General features: G+C 38.0%; 1 protein-coding gene across 3 annotated transcripts in view; it reads left to right on the plus strand.

Annotated features, from left to right (window-relative positions):
- The window catches only part of RAB27B (RAB27B, member RAS oncogene family), a 162,614-nt gene that overhangs the window by 16,908 nt on the left and 118,941 nt on the right, over positions 1-26,765 (plus strand). The window contains exons 1-2 of one of the 3 annotated variants that reach the window (XM_021930135.2): positions 20,568-22,088; positions 24,406-24,506. The exons of 1 other annotated variant lie outside the window; for it this stretch is intronic. The gene's annotated coding sequence lies outside the window, so the exon portion shown is untranslated. Of the gene's footprint in view, positions 1-20,567; positions 22,089-24,121; positions 24,507-26,765 lie in introns of those variants that run through there. One more of the 3 variants, XM_021930136.2, reaches the window with a different exon arrangement.

A 26,765-nucleotide genomic window follows, 5' to 3' on the forward strand; every position in this document is an offset into this window, starting at 1 on the left:
AAACCTGAGAAATAATTCTATGGGTGAATTTTAGGGGATCCAAAGCTGAAATACAATTTTCAAATTATGAATCTCAGACAAACAAATGTACATATGTGAATAATTTTGTATAACACATTAATTAATAAGAACTAGATTTATGGTTTGGGAAAATGTGAGAAATTATGTGTATCTAGACAATTTAACAAAGACTTGTTAAAACAAAATTACTGAGTCACATTATAAAACTGGCCAATATCTACCATAAATCTTTGACATTACTTGTTCCACCAGGCAAAAATTATTTGCGTATCTAACAGACAAAATTCTACAGATTAACAAGTAATTTTACAAAGACTAGAACCTTTCATTAATAACAATAAATGAGACAAAAGTGCATTCCTCTATACCTGTGCTGTCCAGTAAGGTAGCCCCTAGCTATTTAAACGTGGCTACTTCAATGTAACTTTAATTAAAATTAAATCTAATGTAAAAAGGCAGTTCTTCAGTCACACTCTGCACTTTTCTTGTATTCAGTAGCTACACTTTCTGAGGCTACCATACTGCACATTACAGAAATGTCTTTGGGACAAAGCTGTGCCTATCTAGACAGTGCTTTGGTGACCATGGCCCTTGTATGATATTACTGGGACATGCTGACCACCTTTTTGCCTTATTTCAGATAATTTTTCTAACACTTTTTTTTTTTTGAGATGGAGTCTCACTCTGTTGCCCAGGCTGGAGTGCATCTCAGCTCACTGCAACCTCCGCCTCCTGGGTTCAAGCAATTCTCCTGCTTTAGCCTCCTGAGTAACTGGGATTACAGACACCTGCCATCATGCCCAGTTAATTTTTTTTTTTTTTTTTTTTTTGTAGTTTTAGTAGAGAAAGGGTTTTGCCATGTTGGCCAGGCTGGTCTCGAACTCCTGACCTCAGGTGATCCACCCGCCTTGGCCTCTCAAAGTGCTGGAATTACAGGTATGAGCCACCACTCCTGGCCGACACTTTTGTGATAGAATTTATAACAATTTAAAAGTAAAACTAGGTAGTAAATGCCTGTTGCATGAAAGATCTTTTCATATATCATGATGATGCCAAACTGGATAATTGTATGAGTAAACCAAATCATACATAATAATTTTTGGTAGTGTCACATTATAGAGAAGTGGCTTTAGAGCAACACATACTTTTAAAAATGTATAATATTACCAAAATATAGTACGTATTACTTGGTTTACTTGGTTTTATAGGGGTTGATTCAGTCAACCTCTACAAAACCATGCAAGTTGGGATATTTGTGAATGGTCTGGTAAAACTGAGTAGGGTCAAAATGGGAAGATGTGAGGTAAGGCAACCACAGTATCTAAGAAAATTTGTGCTGCCTTTTGCTTCATGTAGAATTTTATTTTTCTATGCCTGATTATGATGAAATGGAATTACAAATATTGCTGCAAAAGTAACTTTCGTATTCAATAGAACCTAGTTTTATAATAGCACCCAATAGTGCAGTAAGGAAATACATTATCTGATTGGATGTTATTAAAATGAAGATAGTTAACTTTATAATAAAGAACTACTTTACAATGGTTTTCTCATTAGCAAAATGAAAGTCTTATTTCCCTGAATTTCATTATTGTTGTAAATTTCTTCATTTAGTAAAAAAAAATGGCTATTAATAGCTATTAGGTGCCCATTACATAAACAAGATAGAAACCGGGTCTTCCCATCTGGAGGGTGCAGACTGATAAGGAAGATAGAAAATGAATAACTAATTAATAAATTTTATGAAGAAGTACAAAGGGAAGACTCTAGTCTCTGGGTGTGTGTGTGTGGAGGATGCAGTCAAGTAAGTCATCTCCAAGCGAGTGATATTTCAAGAAGACCTGAGGATAAGCAGGGATTTTCTAGGCTAAGGGGGGTTGTGGAGGGAATTGAGTGAGGAATTTCAGGAAGGAGATATCAGGTAGATAAGCCCTGACAAAAGAGATAGCATAAGCATTTGAGTTTTTCATTGTATGGGACACTGCTGGAGGGTCGTATGTAATGGCAAAGTATGAACAAATAAGCTATGTTTTGCCAGACAGAAATGTACACTCACCCACGGGAATGTAATCATCAGGAATGGGAAGCTTTAGGGACTTGAAAGTACAGTTTTTGAATGTTATTTCCTTTTGTGGCAAAAAGAAAGAGAACAAATTGGTACAGATTATCTTCATACATCAGATTGCAGAAGAAAACTGCATAAATAAACCACCTCCAAATGACATGCTTCTCATTCACAATTGCTCAAAATGATTCTCTCTGTGGAAGAAAAAACTACTTACATAGTCATGGACTTTCCACAAAGGTCAGTTTTGAACCGTATCATAGTTTACTTATTCACTGTTGACTCTCTGGGTTGTCTTATGCACACAAGGCTTCTTCCCTGGATGGGTTAAGAGTTAAGTCTTGGATGGGCTTATTGGCTTTAGGCATCGAGAAGAGAAAGAGGCTACTCCCTTTGTCTAGAATAACAACCACAATTTTATTGCCAAAAGTACTCAACCTTTATTTATAGTTTCAATTATAGGGCATCTACATTAAGATACGTAAATAACATTAAATTTGATTGCAGAGTTTTATATTAGCTAATGAGTAGATTGATCAAAATTTAATTTTGAAGTTTATCGGGTATATCTTGGCATCATTCTCCCTTTCCACATACCTCTTATGATATATTTATCCAACTCTGTTAGAAATATGTGTTGCTGGGTTTGGCATTCTTTCTTGAATGTGAGCACATAATAATCTTTGTATTTCCAGCACTTACCACTGTGCCTGGCAAAGAGAGATGCTCAATATATGTTTATTGAAGGAATAAACAAGTGAAAAAATGAATGTGAACATACCAGGAGAAAGGAGAAGTCTTTAAATTATTTTCTTAAATAAATGAATTTTTCACTTCAAATGTATGTGATCACATCTAAATTATTTGACTAAATAATACTGAAGAAGCAAGATTTTTCAAACATAAGAATATCAATATAATCATTCATAATATGTTCAACTTTTATTGAACACCAACTAGGTTCAAATCAGCCATAAAAAGAGGTGTCAGATATGCTTCTTGGCCTTCTGGAAACTTGTGACAAAGTTGAACAAGAAAAATGTGTGCTTAAAAATGTAATGGCCAATGTAGAAAATGTATATTAACTGCTGAATGGGTACAATAAAAAGTGAGAGATGCCAGACTTTGGAAGGTAAAGAGAAAGTGTCTTACAAATCACAGGTTTATAAGAGAGAAGAGCTTACATATTATACCACACTCCTCTGTTCTTAGATGACTAACCACTGAGTCATAATCTTGTCTTTCTGCATATATTTCTCATTATTTATTTTATAGCTGACTGCCTTTGAATACATTGCTTACATTTTCCACATAAGAAGAACTGGAAAAGAGGAGGAAATGAATATTTATTGATCACCTATTGATATGGTTGGGCTCTGTATCCCCACCCAAATCTCATCTCAAATTGTAATCCCCATAATCCCCACATATTGAGGGAGGGATCTTGTGAGAGGTGATTGGATCATGGGGGTGGTTTCCCCCATGCTGTTCTCGTGACAGTAAATGAGTTCTCTTGAGATCTGATAGTTTTGTAAGTGACAGTTTCCTCTCTTGCTCTCTCTCTCACCTGCTGCCATGTAAAACATGCCTGATTCCCCTTCCGCCATGATTGTAAGTTTCCTGAGGCTTCCCCAGCCATGAAGAACTCTGAGTCAATTAAGCCCCTTTCTTTATAAATTACCCAGTCCCGGGGAAGTTCTTTACAGCAGTGTGAAAATAGACTAATAGACCTATCATATCCCAAGCATTGCAATCAGATTTTTCCATAATGTACCTCTACCTTAAATCCCTTTTTAGAACATAACCACATTCATCTGTTTTTTAATTTAATCTGTACCTTTTGCTAGTTGTGGAACAAAACTTACCTGAATGTTTATCATAAAACAATTTTGTTGTAATATACTTTACCTAAAATAAGCCTCACCTATTTTAATTGTAAACTCAATGAGTCTTGAAAAATGTATATCTCTGTGCAACCATGGGTGTCTTCAAGATAGAGAATATTATCACCCCCCAAATTTCCCTGATGCTTCTTTGCAGTCAACCCTCATCTTGGGCTGCCTTTAATATGCTATTTGTCACTATAAGTTGATTTGCCTTCTCTGAAATTACATATAAATGGATCATACAATATATACTCTTTTGTATATGGCTGCTTTCACTCGGTGTCATGTGTTTTGTTTCATTTTAATTGATTAGTTTTCAATAGTATTCCACCATATAGAAAGATTACCTTTTGGCCAGGTACGGTGGCTCACGCCTATAATCCCAATACTTTGGGAGGCTGAGGCAGGTGGATCACCTGATGTCAGGAGTTCGAGACCAGCCTGGCCAACATGGTGAAACCTTATCTGTACTAAAAATACAAAAAGTTAACCAGTCATGGTGGCGGGCACCTGTAATCCCATCTACTTGGGAGGCTGAGGCACGAGAATTGCTTGAACCTAGGAGGCAGAGGTTGCAGTGACCTGAGATCGCGTCATTTCACATCCAATCCGGGGAAAAAAAAGAAAATCTCTGTAGCTAAAAAAAAAAAAAAAAAAAAAAAAGAAATACAGAAATACTACCTTTTTAAAATCAATTTTTCCTGTTGATGTACACTTAATCTTTCTTTCTTTCTTTCTTTCTTTCTTTCTTTCTTTCTTTCTTTCTTTCTTTCTTTCTTTTTTTCTTTCTTTCTTTCTTTCTTTTCTACTATGGATAAAGTTGCTATGACTTTGATCTTCAAATCTTTGTGTGGCATATTTTTATTTCTCTTGATAAATATCTAAGAGTGGAATGGCTGAGTCACATGCTAAGTGTACATTTAGCTTTGTAAGAAGTTGCCAAATTGTATTCCAAAGTGATTATTGCATTTTACTTTCTCCAGTACAAATAGTTTCTCCACATTCTCATCAGCATTTCATATTCTTAATATTTTTAAGTTTAACCCTTCTAGTGGGTATGTAGTGGTATCTCATTATGATTAATTTGCATTTCTTTGAAGGCCTAATGGTATTCAGTATCTTTATGCGAGCTTATTAGGTATGCATATGTCTTCTTTTGAGAAATGTCTACTCAAATAATTTGCCCATGTAGATGTGTAAGAGTTATCTATATATTCTAGATACAAATTATTTGTAAGATATATGTATTGCAAATGTGTTCTTCTCTCATTCTGTAGCTTGCCTCTTTATTTTCATAACAGCTTAATTTGATATAGTCCCACTTACCTATTATTGTCTTTTATGGTTTTTTCATGGTCTGGTGACAAGTTCACAGAGGAAGAATTCATCTCAAGGCTACAATTATTAAAATTCAGTTACTTGATTGATTCTGCATAAGGCAGTAATATTAAGGACCTTTCTATAAGAATGATTGTATCTTATGTTTTCTGTTAGCTAATCCCCCAGATAATGAAACAATTCTCAGACATTGTCCTCCTAACCCCTTAGATGTCTAAATAGAAAGAGTTACAGAGCCTCAGGGATATGAAGGAAATAAGTCATTCTTGCTATCCTTACGTTGAATAAATATTTTAGTATTCAGACCATTTTTCCAACACAAATTTCCAGAACGTATTTTTATTAAAGAGAGCAATGTAACATAACTCATCTGGATATTAGAAGAAGAAAGCAAATGAGTACCTTCTTTCCAGTGTTTTATTTATAGGATGCCTGCCTGAGTTTCCACAGCTTGACAGTGGAATGTCTCTAGTCAACGTATCACCTTCTCTCAAGTAGAATCATGACCCGGCAGTGGCTAAAGTGGTCCTGTTGGCACAGTGAGAGCTTTCTAATTAATTAGAGCTAGGTATGCATGCTGGATTAGCAACTTTGGCAAGTCTCTTAAATATTCTGAGCCACAGTTTTCTTCATTTGTAAAATGTAAAGCTTGGGATATATAAGCCAGTATATAGCAGGCTCTCACTAAGTGATAGATAGATAGACATAGACAGATGATAGATAGATAGATAGATAGATAGATAGATAGATAGATAGATAGATAGATAGATAGATAGATGATAGATAGAGATAGATGATAGATAGATAGATAATATAAAGAATGAAATGAGGAGATTTTATTGCTAGTGCATTTTTATTAACAGAAGAAAGGAGGCTGAGAAATTGAAAACATATAATAAGACTAAAACTTGGTCTTCATTTTCAATAAACTCTACCTAGGTTTTTGGTCATGATGATAATCTAATAACCTACTTTCATAAGAAGCATTTATTCTGGAAGTCACGGATGCTAAATAATGTCCCTGGCATACAAAATCTAAGAGGCAAGTGGTATCACAATAATTTTCAAAGATAAGGCGAAATACAGTTAAATGTTACTAAGGCCTTATCTCCCTATGACACCTTTTAAATTTTTAATTTTAAATCAAAACTTGAAAAATACAAAAGGACTACATTAGAACACCCACCTACATTCCTCTGCCCATCCCACCATGTCACCCACAGCCCTGTTCCTTAAAGCTAAAGTGGTTTATTACCTATTCAGGGTTTCCTTTTGCCAATACATTCAAAGATAAATGTATATTCTTTCCTACCTTTTGTCACACAAAAGTTAGTGTACTAAGCTCACTGTTGCACATCTGGATTTTAAGAAATATAGTGGCCATGAGAAGCCAATAAGAATCATTCCAATCTTAGGTACTGTGCTGCTGAACCAAGAACTCTAAGCTCTTTTTTTCTTCTTTTTTTAAGACAGGGCCTCGCTGTGTTGCACAGGTTGGAGTGCAGAGGTATAATCTCAGCTCACTGCAACCTCTGACTCTTGGGTTCAAGCCATCCTCCCACCCCAGCCTCCCAAGTAGCTGGGACTACAGGCATGCACCACCATGCCCAGCTAATTTTTTGTTTGTTTGTTTGTTTGTATTTTTTGTAGAGACAGGGTCTTGCCATATTGCCCAGGCTGGTCTCGAACTCTGGGCTCAAGTAGCCCACCTACCTCCACCTCCCAAAGTGCTGGGATTATAGGGGTGAGCCACTGTACCTTGCCTCTAAGCTTTCTTTAAGTAAAAAGTGACCTACCTACTGGCAATGACTTAGTTCTCCTTTTGCCTAGAGACAGAAGGTGACAGTAGGTAAAAAGTCAAGGCCTCTACAATGTCTGAAGACATAATCTACAGTTAAATACTTGTGAAAATAAGCCCTGAGGATTCTGACATTCTACCTTCTGGCAAAATCAGTCTTAAGGGGTTTGTTTTAGCCTGAAGGCTTGTGCTACAAATCAAAGTATATTTCAGCGTAAAAGTTAATGCAGCTTTTAATAGAGGAGTGAATGTTTTCATATGCAAAGCTTGAAAGGGAAAGAGAATCTAAAGCAGTCTTATTTTTCTGATTAGGACAAATGACCAGGAGAAGGCCTTTAAGGCAATTGTTTGCAAGGTGACTTAATTGTCACCCTAGAGGAAACTGTAAGCCTCTTGAAACACTGTCCTTCAGGAAATTTATAGGAGAGACCTTTCTGGCAGTCGTAATGGTGGGTGGAGCACAGTGTTGAAGTCATTATTGTACATGCAGTTTATTTGATGACTAAACTGCCTGGAAGCAGTTTCATCTTTCTGAGTTTGTAAGCATCCTAGCTTGTTTTGCAATAACCTAAAAGTACATGTATATGATGTTACTTAAATCTATCAGAACGGAAGGCAGGAGGAAGTTGGGGTCAGTGATACTAATATCATAAAGTATAAGGTCATTTAAATCATTCGTAATTTATTTTCTAAGAATACATTTGCTATGTCTGCAATAGATTGGCCTTCATTTCTGTGTTTTGCCTCTGCTGATAATCAAGTTTATTTGCATTTTCTGAGTATAAAGCAAGTAATTATGAGAACAAGTGCCCTGAAGACAGCTGAGTGGTAGGTGTAAGGCAGTCTGGCTTCCAAATTTTCTATGTTTCTAGATTGTGAGAGAGAAAACAGCAAATCCCTGGAGTCTAACCACAAGGAGGATGCTGCCCACTTGCATATGAAGACCAAAAGCTTCCAGTTGCATAACACTGTGCTTACCTCTGTGGATGTTGGCCATATCCCAGGACCTTGATAATAGGGCTCATGCCTCCTAAATTGTGCAGGAAAGCCTTGCAAATTTTGCATCTATGTCAACTCACCCTGTGAGGTCAGCTTTTGGCAGGATGACCAGACCATGTACTACTTTTGGAAGCCTGCAGAAGTTGCTGGCAATCCTCAGAAGTGTGTCTTCCAATTTGGAACAAGATTTTGAAGCCTAGATAGAAACAGAGAAAATCACTTTTCTTCCTGGTCCTGTATAACATAATCTCAAGCTTTCTTGGACGCCCACTCTTATTGCCTAAGCCAATTATTGTGTATCTGGCCCTTAATTCCACACTACTCTGCAGCATCTCATTCAGCTATTGTGCTATTTAGCTTTTACATACTGTAGTTTTCAACACTTTATGTCACTATATTAACATAACTGAATTAGAAGCTCTTTTGTGGCAATTTTCTATTATTCATTCAGCCCATATTGATTGAGTTCCTACTATGAATCAGATCCTCTTCTAGGGGCTGATAATAGAGTTCCTGTTATCTTGGAGCTCCGGACAGTACAATGCAAATATGGAAATGCATCTATAATATGTCAGATGTGAATAATTAATGAAGATCAAGGGCCAAGAGAGTAGGAGCTGGTTTCCATTGAATCATGAGGGAAGAAAACTCAGTCCGTGTGGAACTAGGCAGAGTCCTGAGTTTAGTGAGGGAATGAGCCATTCAGACAATAAATACGGGAAAGAGCACCTAGGGCAGAGAGAATGATGATTGGTGGATGCCTGGTCCTTGCATAGCAGTGTGTTTGTCACATTCCAGGAAGAGCAAGAAGGTAAATATGGCTAGAATAAAGAGGGAGAGGGGAGAGTAATAGGAGGTGAGATCAGATACACAACAAACAGCCACAGAGGACAGAGCGAATCAGCTCATAGATCCTTGATAGAACTGTGGCCTTTATGCCCAGTGAGATGGGAAACCCTTGAAGAGGTGGGACAGATGAGAGACATGCACTGTCACATGTTAACGGTTCAGTTGAAGGCTCTTAGGAAATTGACTGTAAGGGAGCCGGGGAGAAACACAGACCAGTTACAGAGATACCACATCACAGTCCAGACAAGGGATGTTAGTGGTGAAAACTAGTGCCTAGAGGGGTGATTCTGATGTAATTTATATCCAGCAGTCATCCCTCAAGAGAATTTGGGCCAAGCAATTTGCCTGAATCTGTGGTTTTTACCGTTGTACTAATCTGTTAAAATAGACAGTGAATAAATGTTATATTAAGAAGATAGATTGATTTCATTCATTGGAAAGTGTGTGAGCCATGGCTACTTGTACATCTCTTAGGTAGCTCATACTGGACTGAGAAAATGATTAGCAGATTTGGATCTTTAATATTTCTTCTACCTTTCATGTCTCATTTTAGGATAAAGTTCTAGTTATTTATTTTTATTTCAAAATGTGATAAAGAAATCTTCTAAGAGAAGATAAAAACCTGTTTTTATTTTCCTTTAAGATTTGGACTATACTGATATTCTAGCATTTTGAGGCTTAGACAGTAGGTGACTATATCTCATCATTAGCAATCTAGACCCAACAACTTGTTTCTTTTTGAAGGAGAATGTAGAGCGGGTCAGGCCCAAGGCTATCCGAGGAAGAAAAATATTTCAGAAAATTTTCTTTTCATCACAGACACACAAATGACAAATATTTGGGGTAATGGATATGATAATTATTCTTATTTGATCATTACATGTACACATTGTATACATGTATTGAACTATCACAATATACCCCCTAATTATGTACAGTAATTATGTGTCAATTAAAAATAATAATAGCCTTTCCATTTACCCAGAGAGGGTCCATATGGCATTATTCTGAATTCCCCTCAGAACTTAAAGGGAAACTTTTACAATGGCCAGAGCCTGTGATGTCCTGAACACGAAAGAGGAGGATGTCCTCAAATTTCTTGCAGCAGGAACTCACTTGGGTGGCACCAAGCTTGACTTCCAAATGGAACAGTACATCTGCAAAAGGAAAAGTGATGACATCTGCATCCTAAATCTGAAGAGGACCTGGGAGAAGCTTCTGCTGGTGGCTCATGCCATCATCACTGTTGAAAGCCCTGCTGATATCTGTGTCATATTCTCCAGGAACACTGGCAAGTGGGCTGTGCTGAAGTTTGCTGCTACCACTTGAGTCACTCCTATTGCTGGCCACTTCACTCCTGGAACCTTCCTGCACCAGATCCAGGCAGCCTTCCAGGAGCCATGACTGCTGGTGGTTACTGATCCCAGTCTGTCACAGAAGCATCTTAAACTAACCTGCCTACCATTGCTCTGGGTCACACAGGTTCTCCTCTTTGCTGTGTGGACGTTGTCATCCCATGCAACAATGAGAGGCCCCTCACTGGGCCTGACATGGTGGATGCCAGCCTGGGAAGTTCTGCATAAGCATGGCATCATCTCCCATAAATGCCCATGGGAGGTCATGCCTGATCGCTACTTCTACAGGGATCCTGAAGAGATTGAATAGGAAGAGCAGGCTGTGGCTGAAATTCCCAGGAGGAATTTCAGGGTAACTGGACTGCTGCATCTCTTGAGTTCAGTGCTACTCAGCCTGCAGATACCCCTGGGCCCACTCAGCAGTTCCCTACTCAAGACTGGAGCTCTTGGCCTGCCACAGAAGCCTGGTCTGCAACTCGACTGCTCAGGCCACCAGATGGGTAGGAACAACCACTGAGAGGTCTTAAGCTGTTCTTTCACAGACTCTAAAGCAAGATGGAAATAAGCTTGATGGAAAACAACCATCAGTTTCTAAAAATATTAATAATAATAAAAGCAAAAAAGTATGTTTAAAATAGTCATTAGAAGCATTCATACTGTCAATCAGTATTTATAAATATTTATTGGGATATGTATTCATAAATATTTATGGATATTTATTAGCTACCATGCTGGCCAAGATAAATAGATACAAAGGTGGATACTGCAGTCTGGTTGATGAAATAGCAACCAATATACAGCTACATAGAAGAGCGATGCCAACCACAGGATACAGATGTGTAGGATGCTATGAAAACTTAGAGAAGGGAGGCAGTCTCACTCTATATGGGTGAAGCATGCCACAAGATATTGATATGTGAGATGAGGCTTCAAGGAGGTGCACGTGGACAAGGAGGTCCACTGACAAGTTTTAGTCTTTGTTTGAGAAGACTGAAATTAGTAGGGACTCCCTCTAAAAATGAAATAGTCCACAACTGAAGAAAAACTTGAAGATTACGCCAGTGTCATCAGATAGCAAGAATATCCATAGGTTAGGTCTCAGGTGTGAGGTAAGACTCCTAATTGCTAATTGGGTGAGACAAAAATCGTGAGGTTGACTGTGGTTTCTGGATGGTAAGCATGTTACTGCTATTGGGAGGATTCGTGATAAGACCTGAGCCCTCAGTGGTGTCAATAATCTTTAAAGACTTGTTTTGAAGTATTGCTATATGGGTCATACTTTATTCCATGAAAAGTTTCCTGAAATATTGCAAGGGTTTTTGAAAAACAAATTTGGCCTTATTTTATACAGATCAGAGATGCTTATAGATATAAGAATCTTACAACTAATTGTTTTTATGTAGTTAACACTCTTTTCGTCTTTGGAGGCATTCAAGCTTGCTATTAAGATAGAGAGGCTGGAATAAATCAGCTTTGATGCAGATTCTGGCTCTAGTACCTACCTGCTATCCTTCTTTACTTTAATTAGCCTTTGTTTTGTCATCCAAAAAAATGAGAGAATAATAGAGCCTTCATCACAGAATTATGATGGAAACACAATCAGTATATGTAAAGCACTTAGCAAAATGGCTGGCATGTGTTAAGTACTTAATGCGTAAGATTTCTTATTATACTCAATCCCCAGTTCACTTTTTGTACACTTGCATTTCACAATGATTTTGCCTCAAGTAACACACTAAATTATATAACACAAACCAACCTTTATCTAAGAATTCTGGCTTACGGGATATGATGAGAATATGCTTCCTGATAGTGAAGAAAAACAGTACAGAGATTTAATGTTTCCCTGTAAGTAAAATAAAATCAGTGTCTATGTATCTAAAACTTGTGTATCTGCTTCAGATTCTTTTGTAAAGTTTCACCAGGCAAGACAAAGACAGGATTTTTATGTTTGGCTTTGTTATACCCTAGCCTGCTCTCCAAAGAGTAGCACTTCCTCCCCACAATCTCCAATCCTATATAGCCTCAAGTTTCTCCTCAACTGCCTTCATTTTTGCTTGTGAAAGAAGAACTCTATCTTGTATAACTTTTTCTGTCCCCTCCTGATAATGAAAATTTGACAGCTCAATGTCTCACTCTCCATATTATCTTATAGAAGAATCCTAGTTAATATAATAGTAATTGTTAATATCTATGGCCTACTTCCAAATGACGTGGATAAACTAACAAGTCCGTTTAATACATTGGCTTTGTTTTAGTATTAAATAGATTTAAACAAAAATAAAAACCTGGGTAAGATCAATGCCATTTTGCCATGAATATGAGTTGTAAATTGAGAAAGATGGCTGGTAAGGCTTAACGAATGACCACAGTGGATAATTCAGTCTGAGGAATGTGAGAAGACTTTTAAACAAAATCTGAATAATAGGTCTTAACATTTCAGTGCACATGTGTTTGTGTGTATGTGCCCACATGCATGTATATGAGTTCATTTAAATTCTTTTGCTTCTCACACTTTGCCTACCAAATAATTACGATATTCCAAAATATGCATGGGTTTCAGAGCCAATGTTAGTTATTAAATTGTGTAATTAGACTTTGCAGCTCACGTATTTTATATTCTCATAAAGACTTTATGCATAAAGACTTTATTAAAAGTTTCTCGGCTGGGCACGGTGGCTCAAGCCTATAGTCCCAGCACTTTGGGAAACCAAGCAAGGCAGGTCGCTTGAACCCAGGAGTTCGAGACCAGCCTGGACAACATAGTAAAACCCCATCTTTACAAAAAATACAAAAACTAGCCATGCTTGATGATGCACACCTGTTGTCCCAACTACCTGGGAGGCTAAGCTGGGAGGATCACTTGAGTCCAGGGAGGTGAAGGTTGCAGTGAGCTGAGATGGTGCCACTGCACTCCGACCAGGGCAATAGAGTGCACCTTGCCTCAAAAACAAAAAAACAAAACAAAAACAAAAGACTTTCTCAGTGGTTGATCCTATTCTATTTAAAATTATAATATTTCATTATATCTACAAAATAATTTGAGTTCTCTTAAGAATTTACACATTTCCTGTGAGGACGCTGTGATAAAGATATAAGCACTAAAGGGACTTTGGAGTGCTCTCTAGAAAAGTCAGAATGATTATTGTCGGAATTTGATGAGATCGATTCTCCCAGAACCTCACAGCAGTTCTCACTTCTATGCCTTAACATACTGGGATTCACTATGACATATGTCACAAATAATTTCTTATTAATAAAGTACAAACATTTCCAAATGAGTTGCTTAAGTTTACATTGATTTAAAACTCTCCCTAAAACAACGTGGTCCTCTTAAGTGTGAAAAAAGGCAGTAGTTACAGATATTTTGTGTATGGCTTAAAACATGGTCTCAGACTATAGTGGGACTATGAGTCCCCTGGGGAGGCTGGTAAAATGCAGATAGATGGACCCAACCTAGGTTGAGGCACAAATTTGCATGTTTAATGAGTAACTCAGGTGATTCTGATACAGATGCATTGACATCACATTTTCACAAACAGTGGTGATGGGGTCAAAGGAAAGCTTCCCCTCTGTCCTTTATAGGTTCACTGAAAATGAACTGACAAAAGACCGATTAATAGGGGAAAAAGGCAAACAGCATTTATTTTAATGTGTATATGGACACAGAAGCCATACCCAAAATATGAAACTCAAAGAGGAGCTAAATGGTTGAGGTTCACATATGCTCTTTGTAGAAGAAAGGTGTACAGACCCAGGAGGAAGATATCATTTTGTAAACTATTCTCTTTGGAAGATGGATGGAACAAATTACGGAAGGTGAGGGGCAGAACACAGGTTGTCTTATTATGCAGGTAAAGTTCCCCAGGTAACCTCTGGGAGCTGCCCTTAGAAGAATAGGTGAGAAGACTGTCTGGGCATGGTGATGACTCCCAGTCTCTTTTCTTCTTCCTTGGTGTGATCCTTCCTGGTTATTTGATGGGGTTTCTAGGGAGGGGGCCTTAAGACAATTGGATTTCTTTAGAAAGAATCTTCCTTAGATAAGAAAATTTCAGACAGAGTCCCTCCCAGTGATTCTGGAAAGAGGATCTGAGAGACAGGGAGGTAGGGGAAAGTCAGAGAGTGACCTTGGTTCTTAGGCTTATTTCTACGGTCTTTCCATTTTGAAAGCACTCAGCACGCTGAAGAGCCAGGTTTTGGAGAGTCATTTTCTGAGCCCAATGGCAGCTTGACTTCACCAATCTCAAAAAGACCTCTTAACTTCCTTCCAACCCAAATCCCTTACTCTAACTCTCAGTCTCTAGGACCTGCTGGGGTATATTCTCAGCCAAAGGAGTTTTGGCTCACAGAGCCTAATTCCTTACAACAGGTGCTGACATCTGCTAATTCCTAATGAGTTACCCTCCTACTCAACTCTATTATGGGAGATTGCAGAGGGATTCTCTAGATTGTATTTCACTTCCACCTACAAAGAAAACAGAAAAACAGGTTTTTAAAAAAATTTCTAAATAGAATGTTATATTTTTTAAAAGCTACTGAGTAGGATAAGAGAGTCCAAAGAAAGCTACAGTTATTAGCGACTTATCTTGACATAAGGAGAGATAATACAGAAGGAAGAAAGGAATAACATTTTTCTAATATTCATAAGTGCAAAATAGAGGCTTTGGATTTGGGTGGGTTTTTTTTTTTTTTTTTTTTGCCTCAAGCTCTAATAATGTTAGCTGTATTTTTACTGTCAATTAATACCTCTTAGTAATTGTGCTCTTTGTTTTGGAATTTTAAAAATAACTACTGTTTAAAAATCTATAGAGACAAACTTTTAAATATACCTCCTGTTATTGAATGGCCCATCATTGATGTTTGGGATTTTGTATCAATTAATGTCATAATTTCAACAATTCTGTGCTTGAACTAAAAAGATAAATGACTCATGCTATATTTATGTACAACAGAAGTTCCAGCTTTCCTCACTAGTCACTCTAGTATGTCTCTATCCATTCATATATGTAAAGGGAACTGCTTCTTTCCATTGTTTATCATTTAAATTAATGATCATTTTCAGAATCTTATAATGATCCAGTGCTAGAATATTATAAAACAAATATTCTATTAACAGTCAGCAATCTGAAGATGTAACTATCTCTTGAAATGTTAGGAATCTTTGTTTTTTATTTGCTTGAATAGAGAAGGATAACATTACAAATTTTACTTGAATTTTTAATGTTTAAAGTTTTAAATTGCACTGAACAACTATATAGAAATTGGACTGCCCTTCCTTCCTTCTTTTCCTCCTTTCTTTTCATTGTCACTGATACAACACCTATTCATTGTCAGTCAATTTGGCTAACACTAAAGAAACAAAGACCCAGCCTTTGACAGATCTCCAGGAGTTAATGATCTAGTTGCAGAGGCAGAGGAAGGACACAGTAAACCCAATAGAAGTTAGTAAGTACTGTGGAAGCATCAGATACTGAGTTCACTGAAGGAATTCATTCATTTTTGGAGTGCCAGGCTCTGTCTCAGTGCTGAGGATGCAGAGTACATTCACTGAATTCAAGACACTCAGCTTACAGAGAAGAATGATTAATTATAATACAATGCTATAAATCTAATGATAGAAAATTGCACAGAATATTTCAAAAAGCAAAGAACCTGTAAGTCAATGGAAACAAGGTGCCATTTTCTGGAAGAGAATATAACAGAAATGAGTCTTTGGTGATGGGCAGGAGTTAGCCAAGCAAAAAGCAGAAGGCCACAGTCACAGGTTATAAAGCATGTTGGAGAGGAGCAACAAACAAAATGTTACTTCTGGGGAATTGAGTTCTATGCAGAGAGTAGAGAGTTGTAAGTGGAGAATAAGGCAGATGACAGTCTGTAGAGAGGCCCGTGGCCACCTGAAGAGAAAGGACTTTATCCTGCCCTGGAGAGACACTGAAGTTAAGAGGACAGTCAGACAACTTTACCTTTTACACCCTGGCAGTTGTATAGCCAATTGGTTTGAGAAAGACAATACTAGGAGCTTGGGGCACTGGAGAAGTTCATGTGAGAGGGCAGGGACAGGAGTGCTGAAGAGGATAGTAGCAGAGATATAAAAGAGGTGAGGTCTGTAGCACTTACTGGTTCGCTGATAAGAGGAAGTGATGTAGAGGGGGAAAGTCAAGAAAGACACCCCAAGTTCTAGCTTGGTTGACTAGATGGAGGGCAGTGCTAGTGACTGAGACTGTTGGAGGTGAAATAGGCATGCAGAAAATGATTACTTTGCTTTTGGACACATTGATTTGAGGTGGCTGTGTATCCTTGGATGAGCCATCACAGGTAATTAGATATTTGAATGTTGGAGTGGGCATTTGAGAGATTAAATAGACTTGGGGGTCACAGATTAAAGGGATCGTTGAAAAACTCTTTTGAGTTTTATTTTGGACACAACGAATTTAGGAAGTCATTGGAATGTAGCAATGCCCCTACAAAACTCAGAAGTGAGGTTAAGTAAAAAAACAGTAGCATATTCATGGACTGTATTTCTCTGAGAATACCCGAAGTAGGACTGACTAGGCAGTTAAATCTACCCAGGTGATGGAGGAAGATGTAAGAGATACAGGGAAATTGATGAAGCATAGAATAAAGAAGCACAATAAGAAATTGAGCATCACATGTATGAGGATGTGGGAAATCAGTTGAGGAGATGACAGAGTCATTATAGAAAACACTGAGCCAGGAAATTGTAGAAAATACTGAGCCGGTTCCTGAAATGAAAATTTCTCTGGTTATCACTTCTCTTGGGCTACAAAGTAACAATTTACACTAGCTGGGGTTTCATAGTCCTCAGTGGCCCCAACAGGCTCATGCCCTTAGATCCAAATTGTGGCGTTATGATAAGGAGCTTGTTCTTCCCATCACAGAAGTTATTACTACTTGCAGCCATTCAATTTAGCACTTCATGACATACAGGTGTGCATTTTTCTGTACTTGCTTTGCATGTAAATTGAGGCAGTGGTGAACACAGTGGATGGTGAGCTCACTTTTTTAAAATTTATTTTTAAATTGTACGCTGACAACTTATAATTTTCCATATTTATGGGCACTAACTGTCACATTAAGCCACAGCCTCGGTTCATTCAGTCTTATGGGTGGTGACTCTCAACTCTGGCTAGCAACTAGAATCATTTGGGGAGCTTTAATTAAAGACTGATGAAATAATACACGCCTCAGAGATTATGAGTTAATTGCTCTGGGGTGGGGCCCAAGGTCTCATAAATTTTAAAAATAACCCCCAGGTGATTCTCATGTGCAAACAAGATTGAGAATCATTGCTGTAAAGTAAGAAAACACCTGCTTTACCAAATCAGAGTAGCTGCGAAGAAATTGAATAAAAGAGGGAATGTGTGGGAGAGTGTATTCACATGGTGGGGGCATTGAGGAGTGAAACAGCAAAGTCCTAAGAAAGCAGCAAGAAAGGTTTTCTGTCTGGGGTTTATTTGTTATTTTTAACATTTAAAGTTACCTGTGGCAGGTAGGCAATTGACTGGAGCAGTAGGCAACCTAGAAGTTTCTATGTTCCTCCCAGCAGCCAGGAGGTCTATGAAAGTCCCTTATCAGCAGAGCAGAGATGCTGCTGTGGCAGGCATTCTACAGGACATTGATCCCACCATGAAAGAGTTCCACCAGCGCATATTTATAGTTGCCTGCCTTGGGGAGTCTGTCTCTTTTTCCAGGCTGTCCACTTGGCTGTCTACTTGTTGTATCTATCTCCAGAGAGATATAAAGGAGGTGACTGACTGATAGGGGAAGTGATATAGAGGGGGAAAGTCAGGAAGGACACCCCAAGTTCTAGCTTGGGTGACTAGATGGAGGGCAGTGCTAGTGACTGAGAATTTTGGAGATGAGGCAGGCATGAAGAAAATGATCAATTTGCTTAACATTGATTTGAGGTGCCTGTGTCACCTTGGAAGAGCTATCACAGGTAATTAGAAATTTGAATGTGGGAGTCTAGGCATGTGAAATATTAAATAGATTTGGGGGTCACAAGATTAAAGGGATCATTTTAAAAACTCTGAGTTTAATTTTGGACACAATTAATTTAGGAAGTCATTGGAATGTGGCAATGCCCCTACAAAACTCAGAAGTGAGGTTGAGTGAGAAACCAGCAGCATATTCATGGACCATTTTTCTTCCATGCCTTGTATTCTAGTACCTTGTTGAACCTGCAGGCTTAACTAGTTAATCATTGTTTGGCCTTGGGCAAGTTATTCTAATTCCTCTACTTTGTATTTCTTCATCTGTACATAAGTTTGCTGTGAGGGTAAAATCAGATAACACATCTAATGTACCCATCTCAGTGGTAAACAGATTGTATTAAGCCCAGAGAAAAAAATGGTGATTTTTCTTTTTAATGGCAGCCACAATAATGTAGCCTGATCTTGTGTAAATCAAGTGGCAGTGCAGTTCTATGCATTATTTATTATTTATTTTATTATTTGTTTTCTTCTTCACCTAGATTTTTCCCTAAAACAAAAACATGTCTATAAGCTTTTACAGGTACGTCCAATGTAATGAACAACAGAAGAAATAAGAAAGATACCTGTGTACGTTAATTGCTTGGTAATTTGTACATAAATTATCTCAACGCATAATTTATGTCACTTATCACACCCAATAGTTTCGCTATTTCATAAAATACTAAGTTAATTTCCAGCCCACTGGAGCCATACACACTCACACACTTGGTGTTTAGAATAAATATTTATACCAGCAGACCCAACTGTTTATGGATTCTCTACTTCCACTTAGAGAGATTAGACTAAGAATATGGTGCCCTATTTACAGAATGAGGGTTAAACAGGACTGTTCTTTTTGAATGTGTACACTTGTTTAAAAAAATGCTTTATAAATTGCATTAATGATATGGTTTGGCTCTGTGTCCCCACCTAAATCGCATCTTGAATTGTAATCTCCAGGTGTTGAGGGAGAGACCTGGTGGGAGGTGATTGGATCATGGGGGCAGTTTCCCCCATGCTGTTCTCGTGATAGTGAACGAATTCTCATGAGATCTGTTGGTTTTATAATTGTTTGTTCCTCTCTTGTTCTCTCTCCTGCCACCATGTGAAGAAGGTCCTTTCTTCCCCTTCGCCTTCTACCATAATTGTAAGTTTCCTGAGACCTCCCCAGCCATGGCAAACTGTGAGTCAATTAAATCTCTTTCTTTTACAAATTTCCCAGTCTCAGGTAGTATCTTCATAGCAGTGTGAGAATGGACTAATAATATTAGCTATATGAATATAAGTTATTGTTAGCAGAAAAAGGAGTCTTGATCTAGACCCCAAGAGAAGGTTCTTGGATCTAGTGCAGAAAGGAATTCAAGGCAAATTGCAAAGTACAGTGACAAGAAATTGAGCTTTATTGAAAGCTCCTCCATTACAGAATAGGGTGTCCTCAGACAGCAAGTGGAGGAACGCACCGTCTTTGTTTCAAGTTTTTCTTATATAGGGATCTTGTCTATGTAAAGGTAAACTAAGCTTAAGCTATGCCTGTGTGTAGGTGGGCTGACAGCATGACAAAACTTATCATTTTATTGATTTAAAGAAAACTATTCCTGACATTTTAATGTGTAAATGCATCAAAGCATAACTATAATTATCCTGAAAGCATATATTGTTATGAGTATTGAGACATCTGGACTTTCTGTTGTTGTAGGAGTTTGTCCTTGTAGGTATCTTTATATTGTTTCCTGAGTAGTAAATATCTTATGACCAAGTGACTGGCAATAAATGTGCCTTACTAGTTTTGAGATAGAGTTGACTTTAAAATAGTGTCAACTCTGACTCTCCTGGGCTCCTGCATCCCTGACATTATTGCTATTAGGATGCTGATTTATTGACTCTTCTGTGAAAGAAAAAGGTTGAGAATAGCACATTTTCGGTACACAGCATATTGCTCTGTTGGCACTTTGGAAACGCTTGCTTACTTGCATTTTTAAACATATCACTTAAGGCTGGGCATGGTGGCTCACACATGTAAACCCAGCACTTTGGGGGGCCGAGGCAGGCGGATCACCTGAGGTCAGGAGTTCGAGACCAGCCTGGCCAACACGGTGAAACCCCGTCTCTACTAAAGATACAAAAATTAGCCAGGTGTGGTGGTGCGCACCTGTAGTCCCAGATGCTTGGGAGGCTGAGGCAGGAGAATCACTTGGACCCGGGAAGCAGAGGTTGCAGTGAGCCGAGATCACACCAGTGCACTCCAACCTGGGCAACAGAGCAAGACTCTATCTCAAAAAATTAAATAAATGAATAAATAACTTAAAACTTTCACCTGAAAAGGATTTGGGATTCAAAAATAGTTTCTCTGTGGCATCAGGTTTAAGGGAGAGTCTCCAGAATTCTTCCCCTATATGATAATGACAATGTAATCCTCACAATTAAAGACCATGATACATTACAAGTTGGTGATTTCCCCTTCCAGGCGCTTTGGCATTTCACCCTTTTCAGAGCTAAGGAGAAGTCAGATAAAACAGGCCAACAGTATGATCTGCATCAGATCACTACTTTGCAGTAGTTTTATTGTGCAAATGCCTCATCTGATGCCTCATCTGACACCAGATCTCCGTCTTTATTAACATTTAGTTTGAATTCCTGGAAGGAAAAATCAATAATAGCAAATGCCCCTGTTTTAGCACAGCCATCAGAGTTCCATCAGCCAAATGAATATGTAGGAAAATCATCCTGGTATCAGTGGGCAATGATCTTATTAAACTATTGCACAAGGGGAAGCTGAATGTTACATAGAAAGCTAATACCAGTGCCACCAAAATCTGTCCTTTGTCACAGCCATGTTTGAAATAAAAAACAACCAGCAAAGACTTCAACCTATTAATAGTAACTGTTTTGATTAGGTATGAAAATAATCTTTCAAAATGACAAAAATCCCATAAATTACAAATTCTTTTAAAAATTGACAAATACAAAAAAATTCACAAAATCTAGAAATGTTTTTATTAGTGAATTATCTGACATGCCTCTACAATACTTGCTTTTCTTTTTTTGAGACGGAGTTTCACTCTTGTTGCCAAGGCTGAAGTGCAGTGGCGTGATCTCAGCTCTTGAGTGTTAGGTATAAGATCAATGTTGTACTTTGTAACCTAGGTTTTTTTAAGCCTGTATTTTCTAGACAATGTGTTTCCCTCTGTTAGATAACAATCAAGTGTTTTTTAATTCAATTTCAAGGTAGAGGTATGACAATTAAGATTGTTGTCAATTCCCTGGTCATTTGATACAGACGCTGCCTTCACTGTAATTCAAAAAAAAAAATTCAGTAACTTCTCATTCGTTCCATTCAACATACTTAATGCTTACCTGAGCCATTATGTTTAGGGCATTGTCTTAGTAACTGTGGAAGGTAGAGAAAGCATTACAGCTAGATGGAAGGTCTTTGAATACTACTCTTAGGAAATAGGAGAATATTCTTTGGATCATATATAGGAAGAGATCATTGTTGAATCAATGGGAAAGGTCTATGGAGAGACAGCTGTTAAAAGAGAGGTATTCTTTTTTTTTTTTTGTACTGAATATCAAGATATTTGCTTGAGAATCTGATATCATAAATGGGATAATTTATAGTGTTTCATTTCCTTCATTCTCCCTGCATGCTTTGTCTCCCAGAAGTTATAACTTGGGAAGTAAATCAAGATTTCAGCTTAAATTGACACCAGAGAACTCAGAAGTTCATACCTAGCACCATCGTCGTTTTTCAGGCTGAGCTCAACTCCTTAAACTCTTTAAGATGTAAGTCTTTGCTTTGCTTTTAGATAGGTGAGATCAGTTTCCTGCCCTAAAAAGAAATATTTTCACTCAAATAGATAGAGTGAATCAAAATATAGAGTTGTTACAGTACTAAAGTTTGCATGAGAAATTCAACACATTTATTCATCTCTGCCACATAAATGCATTTCCTATCTTCAGAACAATTTATCTTCAAAACTTTGCTCTATTTGAATTGCAGCAAAATGTATTACGCTATGGGTATTTTTAATAAGAAATACCAAACAGTAAAACTGGACAGGTACCCTACTTCCCTGCTAACATACAACGGTTATAAACCTTCATCTCAGTTTATCCTCTGTTCACAGCCGACTCAAGTAGGCAATAACAATCACTGGGCTACCACATAGCCCTTTCTCTTCCAAAAACCAATGCTTCTCTTATTTCTAAAGTGGTGAAGAAGAAAAACTCAAGAGGCAATAATCCAATGTGTTAATAAATCTCATTGGCTCTATTTGAAAATCTGAAATAGAAGCACTTCTGTGTCACCAGACGATGCCTCTGATGGATTATTGACATCTGAATGGTCTCTTAACTGCTCTGGCTGCTTCACCCTTATTCCCTGTAGTGGATTGATTAGCATCACTCCAAAATCCATGCCCACCCAGAGTCTCCTAATGTGACTTTATTTGGGATTAAGTCTTTACCGATATAATTAGGGTAAGAATTGAGATGAGATCCTAATGGATTAGGATGGGCTCTAAATCCAGTGGCAATCTCCTTGTAAGAGACAGAAAAGGAGAAGATACAGAAACACAGCAAAGAAGAAGATGTGAAGATGGAGGCAGAAATTGGAGTAATGTATCTACAAGCCAAGGAACAACAAAGATTGGCAGCATGAAATAGATTCTCCCTGTGAACTTCCTCAAGAATCCCCCCGTTGACCTCTTGATTTCACACTTCTGATAATTCTGTAGTTTTGTTTTTGAGATGGAGTCTTGCTCTGTTGCCCAGGCTGGAGTGCAGTGGCACCATCTCGGCTCACTGCTACATCCACCTCCTGAGTGCATGTGATTATCCTGCCTCAGCCTCCTGAGTAGCTGGGATTATAGAATTGTGCCACCACGCCTGGCTAATTTTTGTATTTTTAGTAGAGACGGGGTTTCACCATGTTGGCCGGGAAATTCTGTAGTTTTAAACCATCCAGTTGGTTGTAATTTTCTACGGCAGCCCTGGGAAATGAATACACTCCCCAATAGTCTAACTTTATTTCCTTCTACTCCAGCCCTTGTTCATTCTGCTACATTGTGTACTTTGCAATAAGTTAGACCATCCAAAGCACAATCCTGACTTGAGCCTTGACACTTGCTATTTCCTCTCTTGGGAGTATCTTTCCTTCAGATGTGTGCTAGGCTTTCTCAGTAACGTCTTTAACACTCTGAAAGATTACTTGTCTCTGAGGTCTTCCCTGGTGATCTTGAAAAATCACATACCTTCCTCCTCCCCATATACAGATAAGGAGGCCCCACTCCTTATCTGTCTTCCCTGTTTATTATTCTTCCCAGCACCTACCACTCTGACAAATATTTTACTCCTCCATTTGCATATTGTAGCTCCTTCCTCCAGTTTGCAGGCTCTGTGGGCAGGGATTTTTTACTGTTTTGCTTGTACCTATATCCCTCACACCTGGGGGGTTCAGCGTGTATCACAATGAGTGTACCCAGGCATAAAGGAATAAATGTGCAAATTAAAGATATGTATTTTACTTTAAATTTATTTTTACTTAATGCATTCATTCATTCATCAAATATTTATTGAGTCTCTAAGCTCAAGACTTTGATGAATATTAGGCTTTTTTAAAACAACGCTTAAAGTTTTAAGTTTTCTGAAGGCAAGAAAACTTTCAGAAAACTTAAAACTTCAAAGAGTAAGTAAATAATATAGACAAAAAGCAGTAAGGGAGGGCAAGGGAAAGCAATCTAAAGTGAGAGTATTATGGTTCACATACTGTGCCGGTATTTTTAGTGTTTGAAATATTTTAATGTATTTTAATAAATTCATCATTTTATGTATATGTCTGTATTTATTTATTTATTTATTTATGAGAAGTCACGAAACAGACCAATGAGGGACAAGCGTCTTCCAAAACCATAAATTGCCATAGAGCCCAGGAAGGGAGAGGTCATTTCAGGCCAAGTTGTTCAGGGAAGGCTTCATGGGGGAGGTGGTATTTGAGCAAAGCTACGATGGGATGCATGATTTTGGTAGGCGGTGATTATCAGTACATGCTCCAGGGACAGCAAATGAGATCATGGATGTAACATGTGTGTACTGTGTCCAGGTTTAGTGGGAGAGAAGCCTGGAAATACAGGCCAAAATATTCTGCCTATGGTACTATGTGAAGTGGATTCCTCCAGTTCTGTTCGAAGGAGAGAGAAACAGGTAGGAAGAGTCTCTGCCATTTGAATGTATTTGAAAAACTTTATGACTCAGGCTTTTATCCTTAAATCCCTGTGCCTTATTTGTTTCTTCTCCTCTGGGCATATCCATTTTAAGTACTAAAGTCCCACACTCAATTCAAGACTCCAGCAAGTGTCTGGTCTCGGTAGAAACTGGCAAATTGGATGAATGAGAGGTATGATGGAGCCTGGTTTTCAACTCTTGGTTTGTGTTAAGTATTGAGAAGGGGAAACTTTATAAGTTCTCTTTCCCTGGTTATCTGTGACATTTGTCACCTCTAATCAAGTCATCTCTCTGCCAGCTCTGATGTCTGAACGTTGTTCTTTCTCATGCACACATTTCTTTTCAGGAGACTATTCTCTGTCTTGCCTGTAGTAGATACTTATGAAGCAGTAGTTCTTGATTTTTATTACTGCAGTTTGTTTATGGATTCCTCTTTCTTCCTCCTAGCTTTCCCTAGATGTCATTGACCCTGTGTTTACCATCTTTGCATTGCCTCATTTTGCCACAGAGCCAAGCACAGACCAGACACCTAATGAACACCCATCAAACTTGGTTAAATGCTCAAGGAATAAGCATTATTTTGCTACTTCAACTCTCATATGCATATGGGTAAATTTCAATACTCTGTCTCTGACCAGACTTTGTAATTCAATTCTGTATCTCCTGAAATGCAATATTGTAAATATTGTAGGAATTAAAGTCTTAGCCATACTCCCTGTTGAGTGAGTGTATTTTAAAGCAAACATCTGATATCTCTGCCACTCACTTTTCTCGTCTGCACAATGGGGATGATAATAATCATATCCATATATCATTTGGGAAATAGGCTAAGATGTGAGAGTAGCTATTTGAGTAGTTGTGCCTTCCCTATGCCACCATTAGGTGACAGAACATCTCCCTTTGGATATTTGTCATTATTTCCCAACATAGAATACCTCTACGAATCCTATTCCCTCTTAGAATTTTCCTTTCTCTGTGACTGACCCTACCACTATCTTAAGTCTAAACTTGGATGCTGTTTTTCCATTGTCCCTTTTATTTCATTGTTCCTCGGGCTTATTGATTCTTCTTTCAAAATGCATTTCAAATTTATCTACCCCAGGGAAGGTGTTTGTCCTAAACTCCAAACTTTGTCTTCTAACTGCTGCATGCTGTCTGTAGCATCTCACGATTCAACTCCCATCAGACATCACCAACCAGAAATGTTTTTGAAAAAGACTGCTTGTGTCATTTTACTTCCCAAACAGAAATTCTCCAGTTCTTCTCCACTGTGCTTCTTTTATTCGTGCTCATTTGTTATTTTAATTAACTAACATTTTTTGAATTCCTATTTCATGCCCAGGCAGGTTGTAAGATGCTAGGGATGAAAAGGAAAAACAAAACAAAACAAAACAAAAAAAACCCAAAAATAAAAATAAAAATAAAAAAATGATTTTGGGAAGATTCTGGAGTTCTCATTAGCATAACGATTTTTACATTCTGCTTAAATTCCTCCACTTCAATCTTTATTTTGCTCCTGACTTCAAATGATCCTGCTGCCTCAGTCTCCCAAAATGCTGGGATCACAGATGTGAGCCACTGTGCCCGGCCCCTCTCTGATCTTAATTTCCCATCCCCTGGAGCCAATGCTCACCCTCACTCCTGTCCCAGACACCCTAGGTTCTACATTCCCATGAATAACATGTTTCATTCCATTTGACTTCAAGATATTGTTCGTGCTGTTCCCTAACCCAGAATGTCCTTCATTTGTTAAGCAAATATGCATTGGTCAACTTTGTGCCAGGCACTTTCATTTCTGTATGTCCTTCAGGATCTAATTTAAAATATGCTTTGTTCCAGTTAAGTTCAAATGAAAAATCCCAGTGCCTTCATCTGTACCTTATGGAGATACTGGACACTGAATTATTTACTGCCTTAGGGTTTTGCTTACTTGTTGCATGTCTTGTTTATACCCAATACAATTATAAACTCAAGAAATCCAGAGTCATTTTTAACTTCTTATATCTCCTTCTCCCTTTCCTTTCCCCATACCCACTTCAACCACACAATGAGCTGCCTACAGGAAACATTTTGTAAATTCTTTTTAGTAAAACAAAGTATTGAAGGAGGAGATATTGGCCCACACCCCATTGCTCACTGTGATAAAGCAACTTACTAATGTTTGTTTTGTGGAAGGTTAGTTGTTTCAGAAACTTAGGTACACACAAGAAGAGTTTCCATATTCAAATATATTTGGGA

This window comes from Papio anubis, chromosome 19 (assembly GCF_008728515.1).
Source record: "Papio anubis isolate 15944 chromosome 19, Panubis1.0, whole genome shotgun sequence".
In the NCBI taxonomy this organism is placed as follows: Eukaryota; Metazoa; Chordata; class Mammalia; order Primates; family Cercopithecidae; genus Papio; species Papio anubis.